Raw genomic sequence first — 11,829 nt, 5'->3', positions numbered from 1 at the left:
AATTCTAATCCCAGGATGTTTGAAATAATAGTTTGGCATTTTGGGAAAAACACTAATTATAATTATTACTGGGAGTTTCCACTGCAGTGGAAACCACAACAGCTGGAATATTGATCAGCATATAAATTCTGAAATTAAAAGTCGATCCAAAAAGTAGAAATAAGAGGAAACTGGGCACAACTGATACTGGATTTTTGAGGCTTTGCTGATATTAGGGTGTAAAAAACACTTGTATTAAATATATGTAATGGAGGCATGATATTTTACAGTTTAAATACTGTAGAATATCATGCCAAATAATGTTGATATAATGACTTGTAATAATAACATATATGTTGGCCCTAGTTCAAACTTCATATTGCCCCTCACTCTCCTAACTCCTTTTTTCTGGAAAAGAAAGACAACGAAAAAACACAAAAAGACATTAGATGTGAATGTTTAAAGCATCAATATACAGATGAAAAGACGATGTCATCGAATCAAACATGACAATATAATAAGTATACTGTATCTGAATTGAAAATGATGTCCAACCATAGGTGTCCAACTCATCATTGTCTCTCCTCCTTTGCTTTGTTTGCAAATCAGATGAAAGATAAGACAGAATAAACATGTTAGAAAAGCAGTGGTTTAAAGATTTATGAGCACATGAATTAGGATGATACTGTGAAATTCAATTCAATCCAAAAAGATGAGAATGTTCAAAGTTCATAATCCCTTAGTTCTGAACGTCCATTTTGGCTGTACTAAAAGAGAAAAGACAGAACAGTGTTTACAAAAATGAAAACAATGTGTGGAAAGATGATCAATAGAAAAGTTCAAAAGATTTGTGTAATACAACTTAGTTTTTTCTTCTTCAGTTAATCATCTCACAACCTCTCAGGTTTATCTCGACCCCCGTTTGAAAACCACTGGACTTAACTAACTAACTGTATATAAAGTAGTATAAACTAGCTAACTGTATATAAAGTAGTATAAACTAGCTAACTGTATATAAAGTAGTGTAAACTAGCTAACTGTATATAAAGTAGTATAAAGTAGCTAACTGTATATAAAGTAGTATAAACTAGCTAACTGTATATAAAGTAGTGTAAACTAGCTAACTGTATATAAAGTAGTGTAAACTAACTAACTGTATATAAAGTAGTGTAAACTAACTAACTGTATATAAAGTAGTGTAAACTAACTAACTGTATATAAAGTAGTATAAAGTAGCTAACTGTATATAAAGTAGTATAAACTAGCTAACTGTATATAAAGTAGTGTAAACTAGCTAACTGTATATAAAGTAGTGTAAACTAACTAACTGTATATAAAGTAGTGTAAACTAACTAACTGTATATAAAGTAGTATAAACTAGCTAACTGTATATAAAGTAGTGTAAACTAGCTAACTGTATTTAAAGTAGTGTAAACTAGCTAACTGTATATAAAGTAGTGTAAACTAACTAACTGTATATAAAGTAGTGTAAACTAACTAACTGTATATAAAGTAGTATAAACTAGCTAACTGTATATAAAGTAGTGTAAACTAGCTAACTGTATATAAAGTAGTGTAAACTAGCTCCACCTCCAGCAGCTACAACAGTAACATGCTGCTCTAACACTGATGTTTCACTATTAATAATCTAATGATGTCATATATAATAATACTGCAGTACTTTTACTGTAATACTGCATACTACATCACTCATAATACTGTAGTACTTTTACTGTAATACTGCATACTACGTCATTCATAATACTGCAGTACTTTTACTGTAATACTGCATACTGCATCACTCATAATACTGCAGTACTTTTACTGTAATACTGCATACTGCATCACTCATAATACGGCAGTACTTTTACTGTAATACTGCATACTAAATCACTCATAATACTGTAGTACTTTTACTGTAATACTGCATCACTCATAATACTGCAGTACTTTTACTGTAATACTGCATACTGCATCACTCATAATACTGCAGTACTTTTACTGTAATACTGCATACTGCATCACTCATAATACTGCAGTACTTTTACTGTAATACTGCATACTACGTCACTCATAATACTGCAGTACTTTTACTGTGATACTGCATACTACGTCACTCATAATACTGTAGCACTTTTACTGTAATACTGCATACTACGTCACTCATAATACTGCAGTACTTTTACTGTAATACTGCATACTACATCACTCATAATACTGCATTACTTTTACTGTAATACTGCATACTACATCACTCATAATACTGTAGCACTTTTACTGTAATACTGCATACTACATCACTCATAATACTGCAGTACTTTTACTGTAATACTGCATCACTCATAATACTGCAGTACTTTTACTGTAATACTGCATACTACAATAAGCTCATAATACTTACCGTATGTACGTTTACTGTAATATTTTAACTACATCATTGTCATAATACTTATGTACAGTTACTGTAATACTTTAACTACATCAAAGTCATAATACCTATGTACTTTTACTGTAATATTCATCAAGTTTACTTAAAACGTCTAATAAAAATGTATTTTTACTATAATATTTTAACTATATCAAACTAATAACAATTATGTACTTTTACTGCAATAATTAAACATCATAATCATAATACAAATGTACTTTTACTGTAATACTTTAACTACACCAAGTTCATAATACTTATTTACTTTTACTGTAATACTCATCAAGTCACTACTTAAAACTTATAATAAAACAATACTTTAACTACACCAAAGCCAAAATACTTATGTACTTTTACTGTAATACTTTAACTACCTCACTCTTAATACTTATGTACTTTTACTGTAATACTTTAACTACACCAAAGCCAAAATACTTATGTACTTTTACTATAATACTTTAACTACCTCACTCTTAATACTTATGTACTTTTACTGCAATACTTTAACTACATTGAGCTCATAATACTTATGTCCTTTTATTGCAATACTTTAACTACATCACACTCATAATACATATGCTATTTTACTGCCATAATTTAAACTAATCTCACGTATGTAGTTTAACCTTAACTACATCAAAATAATAATAATACTTATGCACCTTTATTATAAAACTTTAACTCCATCAAACTCATAATACTTATGCACTTTAACTACATTTATGCTCACATCACAAATGTAGTTTTACTACTGTTTTACTCACAACTTTTATGAACTTTACTGCAATACTTTAACTACATCAAGATCATAAGACTTATGTACTGTTAGTCCAGTAGTATTTTTTTTTTCAAGCAGGACCTTTTCTTATAATGGAGTATTGTTACATTGGTACTTTCACTTAAGTAAAGGACCTGAGTACTTCTTCCACCACTGAATATTTCTATGTATGAGACTACACAGGTGTTCCTAATAAAGTGCTTGGTGAGTATAATGTTATGTATGGCCTAATATATATGTATATATATATGTAGCTATATAACACCATAATGCCTGGTTACAGGTCATTCCTTTTTGTATAAGTCATAATAACCCTCTCTCCAAAAAAAATTACCTACAGTTATATGAAATCAAGTGCTACTATAGTTTTAAAAAGTATTTTTTTCAAACTGGGGATTTTAAAATCTCTGAACAACCAACCTCATAGCTGACAGCTTGCATTTCTGACCCTTTACAGCAGTGGTGTTTTTGGAATCCTGCTCCAACCATTTAAGTAACTACTGTTTCAAGGCTTACCTCTGCTGCAATTCTCAGCAAACCCAAAGTTTCCCATGAGTGAGAAGTGCAGGCCAAGGTAGTGGGCACATGATATGTACAGCCTGTTCTTTACCAGGGTGGATTTTGTTTTTCTCAATGAAACCTGAAAAAGAAGAAGTGAAAGAAATCTGAAAAAAAGATATTTCTTTAAACAGTCTATCATGTATTAAAGTCTAGATGAAATGAAAAATGCCTTTAACCCTTTTAGATTCCATCTCCAATCATATTGGGTGCATTTTTAACAATATATGCCAAAAAAATATATCAAAATCCAACATGATGTGTGCTCACATAGGCTTCAACCAACCAATTTCAACCTATAATATCATGACATCAATCTTCAGCTTTTAGTGGCACAGAGCTAAAATTATTATTATTTTAGCATGCCCACTTTTCAACATTTAAATCAAATTTCTGTCTATCCCGTTTCACTCAGAAAAAGTTCACAATACTCTAATTAGATACTTATGAAATATAGTTTCATCTGGATTTTAAAGTCAGACCAAATCCCTCAATGGTAACCTGTCTGCCTGCCCTTAATAGTGGCTTAAAGTTAAATATCATCATGTAAATGTTGAAAAAAAGATCATCTTTGAATTTCAACTAGATTATACTGTTAATAGATTTTTTGAAAAACACAAGACTACTTATTAAAGTCTGAAAATAATTGGTACATTTCACAAGTTTTCACAGTCACAGTATAACTTGATCTCAGGAAATTTGCTACATGAGAAAAAAGAAGACTGCAACTCACTGTCAATGAAAGAAATAGTTTGTCTTTGTTTGTAGAGACACACAGATGATCATGTCATGTTGAGTTCAGTCTAATTTCTGGTTGAAATGCAGCTCTCTCAAATGCATGTTACCTGTTCCTCTGCAAACACCAAAATGCCACAAGTTCAGAATGTCACAACAGTCTTCAGTTATGAGTCTTATTCTAGAACACCACCATGATGCATCAAAGGAAATAAGTTAGGATTCCAAAGTCACATGACATATGAGGCAGTAAACAATACACATTCAACCAAATGTTTGAAGCATTTACTCTGACACATTCAGCAATTAGATTTCACTGTAATAGAATTGTGGGGGGAAAATGCAGATGTAGAGAGAGGGGGGGGGGGAGATTTTTTTTTTTTAGATATTTAATAAGAAAATAGAATTACATGATGTGATTATACATGAGAAAAACAAATCAGTAAGTAGTCAGTTTGGCACTAAAAGGGGATCAAGATTTCAAAAATGAGGCACAGGAAATCACATGTTGTATTTATTGTTTTTTATTAAGGTTTTTTAACAAAATACAAAATTGACTCATTTTCTATCTAAAAAAAGTGTCAGTTTAAATGACTAAGTATGGAAAGGTTGGCCTTAATTTAGGTTTCATCACCTAAAAATAATTGGATTAGATTTTATTAAGTGTCTACACGCCTGATGGATTTTCTTTCCCCCCACATTAACTTTTCTTCTTATTGATGGTCTCAGATTCATGTTATTATGCAATTATGATGTTAAAAAAATGCTTCTCCAGCTCTGCATCTGTATAACAAATCAATCCATTTCATTTCATCTGTGGCTCAGTAATAGTACGTTGCTGCTGAGTCAACATTTAAACCAAAATAGTCAAGTCCACGGCTGTATAGAGTTTATTCAGCATGATAACATCCCAGTTTCCCTGATGGAATTTGAATAGTTTGTGGTGCTGTGTAAGCCCAATGACATTGAACTTCTATTGTTGGATGCAATTTAAACAGTGGTGGAGAAAACATGCTTTTAATGGCAGAAGAAAAATAACAGGACACTAACTTCACTTCATATGTTTTTCCAGACTAACAACATCAAGCTCTATACATGGGTTTTATTCGACCAAGCTTTATTTACAGAAAAATATAAACTGCACACTGTTGCTACTTTAATCCTCATATCTAGCACTTAATTTACTTTTGAAAAATTGTTTGGGTTGTTTTCACCTGATTAATTTACTTATATTGACCAATTGAATTGTATATTCTTACATCAAAATTTAAAAGGTAGTATTCATTTTTTCTTGTGCTGGTTATCTATGTACAGTATGACACTACTACTACTACCTACCTGCTTCATCTTTCATTTCATTTGTTTCTGACTGGGACACATTTTTAGTGACCTCTTTATACCATCCAAGACAATTATTACACCTAAGTTGACTGTTCCATCAAAGCTGAGCTCATGTGTAAGACCCAGGACACGGTTCTCAGGTTCCAGGAGTGTCAGAAAAGCCAATAAAATTGTATTATACTCCCAAATAGACCTGTTGTAGCAGCCTACTCCGTAATCCATCACCACTTATTGGCCTTAACTAGCTGGTTTTGATCATTAAGGGAATACAACCCTCCCCATACCTCCTCTAATTTACACCTATGGCTGCAGACTGTTGCACAGCTGTGTATAAGCCTTGTTATAATGTAAGTTATGACTATGTTGTGATTTATTCATTACTAAAATAAAAGCAGTTGCACCATGGAGATAAGCTGAATAGTGTTTTTTTCTGCCACCATGTTCATTACTTACAACACAGTAATCCAGTAGAGACCTCATTTACTGATGATATTTCAATATAGATCTAATTTACCAAGTTGTTCATGCCAGTTTACACATAGCAGGTGCAACTCAGTGTGTTTTTATGGAAATAGCATTAGCAGTTATCATTGATACTGGTCAGTGAACATCCAGTACAATGCCTTACATTCTAGGAAGGGCCAGTTATTCAGGTAGTTACAGCTGCCTCACAGTGTTAGAGGTTGCCAAGCAAGAAGTAACTCTGGTAACAAAAAATAATTTACTTTTGAGAGAGCCAGCCTGCTCTCCCTGCTTCAAGTCTTAATGCTAAACTAAGCATGTTGGCTCTATAGCTTCATATTTGGCTCATGAGAGTGGTACCAGTCTTAAAGTGAATAAGCATATTCCCCCAAATTGTCCAACTTTTCCTGAACCTATTTTAAGATTCATCATAGTAGTCACTAATATTGCAAAACAAATATGTTGATTCAAGAGTGCTTACATAGATACATTTCCTGTGGCTCCACTCTAAAAGTGCTTGCCAGCCTACATTACTCACATATTTTCAAATACAGCATATGTCAGACCATAATTTGTAATTAAATACATTTTTATATTGGATAAAGCAACTTATGATGCAGATATTGTCTCAGCCAATGAGATTTCAGTTTATAATAACTGTAATTTTTCTAAACTGTGATACAAGATGAGTGGATGAGTGTAAAATGACTCTCCAGTCCTTTGATCTGCTCATCCAATATCCGCAGTGCTAATTGAGGTTCGAGGCGGCTGGGTTTGATGACATTACTACAGCAGTCCATTAATAATGCAAAATATTTAAAGATCACCTATTTTTATCTTTGGGTGACAGATTGTGGTAATTATTTTGGACATCTGTTAGGGTTTGGAGTTTATTAGACATGATTTTGACTCTCCTTGTACTTGTTTAAACTGGCCGGAGGCCATCATTTTTGTTTCAGATGATGGGCCTGCTCTCATCTTTTACAAGCGCTCAGTCAAGACTCATTTATAGATCGTATGGTGGAGTGATGCTCAGCAGCTTGAGAGGAGATGCAAGAACAAGTGTTATCTCTTTAGAGTTATATTTATGGGTTGGAAGGAGGTGGAGATGAGGAACAGTGAGTCTTTTTGGCACAAAGTCTCTTTCATCAGATGATCTCATTCCTACATTTGGAAATGCAGTATGTTCTCCAATATGTTTGATTTCATGATGTCATACAGAACTATTATTTCACATCATATACTGCTTGTTTAGGTGGTGATCTTAACACATGGTACATATGTTTGTTTTATGGATTGGGCAAAGCACACATCATGAGGCATAACTTAGACAACAAGGTCCAATTTACTTAATTTTAAAGCTTTCGAATACATCTCATGGCCTTCTTCATTACATGTGACTGAAATTCTTAATTAGAAAGGTCAAGCATTCAGGCCTGTACTGGTTTTCCCTTTAATTTGTCACACATCTGTACTTATTACAACCAAACTGTGTTACAATACTAAAATTAAATTGTAAGTTCTTAATTTGAAGCACTGTAAGTCATTTCTTGGAATGGTCATCTGCTTCCTTTTTCTTGGTTGGAACTGAGATTCTTTTCAGTCGAGTTAACTTCTCTGACTCGTTTCCCAAACTCTTCCATCTCCTGCTGCAGATGAATAATTCTGTCCATCACAGCTCTCCTGCTGATACGCCCCACTTTGCTGCTTCTCCTTCAGGGCATGCCGGCTCTCATTTAAAGCCCAGAGGGGACAGGATACTGAAGATGGTGGCTTTCGACTCGTTCCCAAGCCTGGGTCAAAGCATCTGTCCACTCTGTTCTTCTCTACTGTGTCTCCAACGCCATTTCGTCCTGTTTTCCACCTTCAGATTTTCCTCCAAGAAACCAACAGGCTGAATCTCCAAGATCTTTTTTTTCTGCAGTCTCAACACTGAGAGCCAGAAAGCTAAAACAGATAGTTGTTACATTTTTTTTAATAAGGAAAAAAACACAAAAAACTGTTTTGTTCTGACCTTGCTGGCCTGATGTTCTCTAAGTTGTTCTGAGCTCTGTGGAGCAGTTTTCTCAGCTTGGGTCAAAGGTCATTTTAACACTACCCAAACACTTTCTTTGACATTCTCCAGCACTTGCTCCGCTTGTCCTGTTGATGACTTAGCTCAGAGGATTACCTGAGCTCATCTGTAGTTTGGTCAGTCTGGCTGAGGGGTTTGTTCTTTGGCAGAGTGGCAGTGTTGGAGGTACAGTCTGAGTTCTCTTAAAACCAGACGTTTTCTCCTCTGCAGACACTGCAGCTCAAGGCACTGGACATTTATCCTCAGCCTTCAAGCAAACCTCTTGCTTTTTTCTTTCTTTCTATTTAAACAATTATGTCTAATTTTTCAGGAATATACTGTGCTGTTCAAAAATCGTGAGGATACTTTCAAAAATAATGCAAATAATTAACTTACTACTACAGTAAGCTCAGTAAAAAGCAGAAACCTAATTTTCCTAGTATGAAAAGCTTTGCCTTTAAAACAGCAGCAGTTCTCGTCAATACACATGCACACAGTTTATCCAAGTACTCAGAAGTTTGGTTGTTCCTGCATCTTGGAGAAGTTGCCTCACTTCTTCTTCTGTGGATTTCAGCGTCTCAGCTGCTTCTGTCTCTTCATGTAATCCCACACTGACTCCATGATGTTGAGATCAGGGCTCTGTGGGGGCCAAACCATCTGCTGCAAGACTCCTTGTTCTTCTCGTTGCAGAAGATAGTTCTTTCTGACTCTGGCCGTATGTTTGGCGTCGCTGTCATGCTGCAAAATACATTCGGGACCAATCAGACGCCTCTCTGAAAGTGTTGCATCATGGATAAGAGGCTAAACATCTAACATGTCTAAAAAATGTTGCACAGTAACAGAAGAGAAGCTACATTTTCACATTCTATTATGTCAGACTGATCATGTATATGTATCCATATATAGTCATGTATTTCCATGCTTATGCATATCATTTCTGGAAAGCAGAATAATGAGTATGTGTATGATATCACAGTTCTAATATTACTGGATACACTCCTTTATATGCAAAACCGCACAGCACAGCTATTGTATATGCTTTCTAATACATATGAGTGAAATGCACATTGTTATTATTTTTCAGCATATGCATTGTTTCTTTCTTTCATTTCAAGCTGCTGCTTTACAGCTTTCTTAGAACAGGACACATGGTGGTGCATCCTAAACTTGATACAGCCTGAGGTCCTGATAATGGTATCTCATGTGTTGCCAGCACAGCGCTGTAGTCTCAGCTCTGCAGACACATACACAAGTACTGCGCAACAGGCTACCCGCACTCCTGTGGCTCCCGCAGCAGCCTCTACTACAACCCTCCGTTAGGTGGCGCTAGAGCACCAGAGAAATACCTCGTGGCACGGACAGGCCAGATCAGGCTACATAAGCTCTGGATTTGCCGCAACTTTGAGGTGTTATGAAATGAGTTGAGTGCGCGCTGCAGAAGAGACAGAAGTACAAAAGATGAGTCCTCTATAAAGCCACAGAACATCTGACGCTCCTACATCAACACAAATAACTGTGACTAATGAATTTGTTCCCACGTGCTGGATGTGTGATGAGCAAAACGACACGCTGTGCAGATACTCACCCAGTTTATTGTGATTTTTATCCACTTTTAGAGAGATTAAAGTGAGCAATTTTCATTCCCTATTGCTCTCACAAAAGCACTGACAGTTGTAGTCACAATAGAAAAACACGTGCGGCGCAAGTGGCTTTTCATTCTCACTTTACTTTTGTCCCTCTCCGTCTCCGTGCACCGTGCACGTTTACACACGCACACACACACACACACACACACACACACACACACACACAGATAACTGCAGCTTGCTGCTGTGGGAGCGCATTCAAACTCCCCATAGGGATCTTTCGGCTTACACGCTATCAGGTTGTATCACTGTGGTGATCTAACATGTCATTCCTTTCCCCCTCTGTAACAAGTACTGAGATATATATATGTGTGCATCTAACAGCCATCTTTTATCACCAGATTTCTCCCACGCAACTACATTCCTGGAGCAAATGTTATGACTTACAAGCCATTTAGGTCAATGTAATACACTGGTATGTGTCTCAGAGGCTCAGATGGAACATTTGGTCATAAGTGCTCTCATTTTTTCTCTTCTTCAAATAGTGCCATTTATTTCACCTCACTGGCACTCAGGATCAGATTCAGCCTGAAAACCACGTGTAAAGCATCATTTAGGTAAATAATAATTCATAGTATCTTATGCACCCACTAAGCATCCCATACAAAGGTTATTGCATCATTCTGTTTAGGGATGAATTAAAAGGACAGATTCTATAAAGGAGCGGCCGCTTGGGTCAGCAGCTCTCCAGGTCTATGTTTAGAGTCGTGGTGGGCGTTAAGAGAGACGGAGTGAGGATGAAGATGTTTCAACGCCGGCCTGCCTGGAGACAAGAGTGGGTCGCTTACAAATAGGCCACAATAGGCCTTACAATAAACCTTTCTCCTTTATTGTATCCTTGCCCTCTTTGGATGCGTTGTGCTGTAATGGGTTACTCTGATTGAACATGCATGAACAAAGAATGTCAGGCTTATTTATAGGAACACTTGACTATATTTGGACGCTTGGACTTTGAGGTCGTAATGAGCCCGCAGCGAGGCCAATACACAGCGTGGGAGTAACCTACATAAAATAGAGTTCTGGTGTCCTGAAACGTGTCCGACTGTGTGTGAAAATTGTCACTCTCCAGTCCTCACATTGGATTTGCTGCCTATAATTGGATGGGAGGGGGGGGGGGTGAATTGATGTCCCACCTTCCGCGCGGACATGTAGGTTTTGTTCCTGGGTTATTATTTCTTAGCTCTGTAACTTGCTCCAGGCTGTCGTCAACTCTGCTTCTTTTCCTTTTTAGACCTGTTGAAATATGCAGTACGTCCCTCATTTGTCATTATGTCAGTGGTTATATACATGAGGAGAAATGCAATCCTTAGTTGACAATTTGCTCCTACTGTGCTGTTCGCCGTTAGACCCCTCCCTTCTCCCCCTATGTTGGCTGGCATGTAAGGTGACACCAGCCAATCACATCTCATTCCGCTTCCACCTAGCAGAGAAAAAAAAACAGTGCAAGAGGGAGGAAACTCGCTGGGCTGTATATAAGCAGATAAGCGTGGGATTTTTGTATCACTGTGTCACCCTCCAGTGTTTTACTGTGTGACCGGGCGACGGCAAGAGTGCACACAGAGGAGCGCACAGGAGACCGGAGATCCGTGTCGGTGTGTGGTGTGTGGTGTGGACTTGACCGGCAGTGACAGAGAAGGGAAACCCCAACCACCATCACCATCACCACCCCCACCACCAACCCCCTTTATCCCCTGCAGCTGCCAAGCCGGGACAGAAACCCATGCTGCAGCCTGGTCTGAGCGCTGTCCACCCGCTGTGGTGCTGAACCGCAGGACTCGACCCTTCAACTGGTGACGTAGAAGAAACACCATCCAAGAAACACTTTCATCTCAACCTACTAGAAAAGAAA

This window comes from Scomber japonicus, chromosome 6 (assembly GCF_027409825.1).
Source record: "Scomber japonicus isolate fScoJap1 chromosome 6, fScoJap1.pri, whole genome shotgun sequence".
In the NCBI taxonomy this organism is placed as follows: Eukaryota; Metazoa; Chordata; class Actinopteri; order Scombriformes; family Scombridae; genus Scomber; species Scomber japonicus.
Note: the sequence above shows the minus strand (reverse complement) of the source record.